The sequence below is a fragment of the Sardina pilchardus genome, chromosome 19 (genome assembly GCF_963854185.1).
Source record: "Sardina pilchardus chromosome 19, fSarPil1.1, whole genome shotgun sequence".
Lineage (NCBI taxonomy): Eukaryota > Metazoa > Chordata > Actinopteri > Clupeiformes > Clupeidae > Sardina > Sardina pilchardus.
This window is the reverse complement of record NC_085012.1, coordinates 6,994,349-6,998,484: the sequence shown is the minus strand read 5'-3', so window position 1 is coordinate 6,998,484 and position 4,136 is coordinate 6,994,349.

Here is a 4,136-nt window from a genome sequence, read left to right as displayed (position 1 = left end):
TTTGTGTGTCAGTACTTACTGCATTTCGACCACATTTAGCAAATATTCGTGCCTGTCCTTTGCAACCTCTTGTAATCTCCTGATCAAGGTTTTGTATCGCTAAATGAACCCTGCACAGGCATTGAGGTTATAAGGAGGAGGATACATTTTATACATTTGAGACAGCATGGATATACAGTGGGGAGAATAAGTATTTGAACCCATGCTAAAGTTGACTAAACAGAGGAATATTAAATGATCTTTTAGAAATTGATCTTAATAAGTAAAAATCCAAACTTTAAGAACACCAATTTTCTTTGTGAATGAAGAATGTATCGTAATAAATAAACAAATGTTCTTCCTTAAAATACAGAGGTAATAAATATTTGACCTGTATGTTGAATTAAATTAAATTAAATTAAATTAAAATAGACCCACATCACCACATACCCTTCACCATACCAAGAGGTTGGCATGGTGTTTTTTTTTTCAGTTAGCCCATTAGTTGGTTTGATTTGCATTGAGCTGAATGAGCATCAAATAGGCTAACTGGGAAAAAAACACCATGCCAATCTCTAGGTATGGTGAATGGTATGCGATGTGGGGCTATTTTAATTCCAAAGGCCAAGGGGAACTTATCAGGATGCATAGTATCCTGGATCCATTAAATAGCTGGCCTTTAAAAATAAAAATATGTGCAAAGTCTCCCTGCCTCTATGGGGATTTAACATAGGGGTCAAATACTTCTGCCCCTGTATTTTAAGGAAGAACATTTATTTATGACACATTCTTCATTCACAAAGAAAATTGATGCCCTTAAAGGTTGGATTTTTACTCGTTTTTTTTTAATTAACGCATTAATATCAATTTCCAAAAGATGATTTTATATTCCTCTTTTTAGTCAACTTTAGCATGGGTTCAAATACTTACTGTATACAGTCTCAGTTTTATTGAAATCAGAAAGAGAAAGGCCTACAGTATAAATGAGAATCCAAAGAGTGTGTCCAAACTGGTTGTTTTCACAGACAACCAGTCGAATGTCAGTTATGAGTCTTTCTTTTTCTTACTATTTTTACATTACATTGTATAACAAAACATTTTATATATATATATATATATATATATATATATATATTTCAGGCTCTTCAAAGCAATCATCAACTCAGGTTTTTACGTCATTTTATTCACATTAACAAACATTCAACTTTCAGGTATTACTGAGGTGCAATGTACAGACCTTAGCAGCACATTTTCTTGTGTTAAAATTTACAACTTACTTTGACGTATAATTTGATTTTACTTTCTTTTTTACAATTTATTTATATTACAAAATGTACAGTAAATATTACAATATTGCCATTCAATCATGCCATGACTTAAAAGGCCTATCCACATAGATACCTAAATTGGTCTGCATGGTGCTTGTTCCAATGAATTTGTGACCTCGGTGAAATAGTACGACAAATCTTACTCCTTACAGACAAGACTGTGGTAAAGGTGAATTCACACAACATGTGTGGCGCAACAGAGATTGAGAGATTGAATAACATGAGGAAATATAGAATAACATGGGGGGAAAATTGATGTTTATATAATATGATATCAAGGGTGATAATAATGAAAGGCCATAATACAAATTATGGGGGAAATAGATATGGTACTTTAAACATTAAATCTGATTCAAGAATTGCTACCCAAAAGATTGGTCATCACACAATGTCCTTTGAGACAGTGGCTACACATCTTTTGCAAAAGATAGTTAAACATGTAACAGAGAAGACGCAGCAGAAATACTGAAAGAACACAAAAATATAAACACATGAATGAACAAAAACACAAATAGGACTGAAGCTTTTAAAGGGATATTCCGCCATTTTTGGAAGTACGCTCATTTTCCACCTCCCCTCGAGCAAAACAATCGATATTTACCTTGTTCCCTGTTCATCCAGCCATTCTGTGAGTCTGGCGATACAACTTTTAGCTTCAGCCTAGCATAGATCATTGAATCGGATTAGACCATTAGCTTCTCGCCTGCTAGCTTCATGTTTAAAAGTGACTAAGATTTCTGGTAATTTTTCCATTTAAAAGGTGTCTCCTCTCAAGTTAGAAAGTGCAATAAGACCAACTGAAAATGAAACCTGGTGTTTTTCTAGGCTGATTTGACATGGAACTACACTCTCATCTGGCGTAATAATCAAGGCAACTTGCAAACGTACCATAGGCGCAGTGATATCTTACGCGACATCTGAAAATAGTCCCCATAGACAACAAGCAGTAGTAGTGCCAGTAGCTGCAAGTTGCCTTGATTATTACGCCAGATGAGAGTGTAGTTCCATGTCAAATCAGCCTAGAAAAACGCCAGGTTTCATTTTCAGTTGGTCTTATTGCACTTTCTAACTTGAGAGGAGACACGTTTTAAATGGGAAAATTACCAGAAATCTTAGTCACTTTTAAACATGAAGCTAGCAGGCGAGAAGCTAATGGTCTAATCCGATTCAATGATCTATGCTAGGCTGAAGCTAAAAGTTGTATCGCCAGACTCACAGAATGGCTGGATGAACGGGAACAAGGTAAATATCGATTGTTTTGCTCGAGGGAACGTGGAAAATGAGCGTATTTCCAAAAATGGCGGAATATCCCTTTAAGTGTCAATCACAATGTGGAGGAGACATGGGTGAGTTTAAATATATGGTGGATGCACTACGTATGTCGCCACTAGGGGTCCCTGTTGGAGCATATCTTGTGCTATGTTAATGCAGGAGGGGGATTCAACAAAGTAACGCACAAAACCAATAATATGATAGAGGTCACGTGTTACTAAATAAACAATATAGGGTCATTCTATTCTCATGTATTTTGAAAAATAATATGTACTAAAGGAAATGTATTATGGAACACATACTAGGATATCTAGGGCTGCTGACGATCCGTAAACATATTAGCCCTCTCTGTTAAACACAAAGGGAAGGACAATAGCAAAACAAACACAAGAGTGAGAAGATGGCACACTAAACGACAGGCATTAGATGATTAATTCTTGGACTTGTGGTTGTTACGTTCCCATTAGAAGGACACACTGGGCTGGATTGGACTACACCGACACGCCAGACTGCTGTTTGAACCTTGGCTGGACCATGTTCCTTCTTTATTTTACTTGCATTACCTTCCAATGCCATCAAGTGTCAGCCAAATGTAATGTAATGCAATGTAATCATACTTTCACTCTCTGTAGTCGGTAACTCTTTGTAGCCCTGCGCTAAGTGTAGAAGGGTTGAACTAGAACTCCAAGTAGAGAAAAATAATAATACAAGTAAGCACTGAAGGTAACCAAAGAGTAACAATGGCTGACAGAATGAGAGGGACAGGTGTTATTAAAGCTCTGTGTTGTACTATCAAAAAAGGCTCTGTGCCACAGCCTCTACGATCCCATTTAGGATACCTACTGTAGTCATCACTGCCTCCCTGTGTTTCTGGATCTTTCACATCCAGTACAGCTACGAGTGAAAGGGCTGACAACCTTCCCTTAGAATGTCATACCCTATGCCTGTTGTGTTATTTTTCTAAAGAGAGAGAAAGAGTGTGTGTGAGAGAGAGAGAGATAGATTGAAGTGGTTCTGTGCTGGAGATGCATGCTGTCTTTCCCTGTGTGTAGCGTCATACAGACAGACAGGCGCATTCATTGGACATTGTGCCCAACACTCCATGAAGACTGTACGTCAGGAAACAGCATGATGACAAGATGGCGGCAGCCTTTCACTTGGAGGTGGAGGTTAACACACGGTCTACAAAAGGCAAAGGTAGGACTGGGGGACGTGGTGTTGGTGGAGGAGGAGAGACACTGGGACTGATGCGTCCTTGGCCAGGACGTAGAGCATCACGACTCGGCAAGACCTCCCATCGGTCCCGTCTTCCTCTCCCCACCCTTCTCCATCTTGGGTTGTTTGGTAACCCATCTTGGGTTGTTTGGTAAGACCAGGGTTTGCTGCTCACACAGGCACATCACTCAAACAGGCCTGCTGGAGGTGCGTGGGGGGCGGGGGGGGGGGGGGGGGAGAGCGTGAGGAGGTTGGACATCTCGTACAAACTGACCCTTGACCCCTCACTGCCCAGCCCCCCCCCCCACGCCGCCCACACGCGCTGCCCGTCCACCTGCGGAC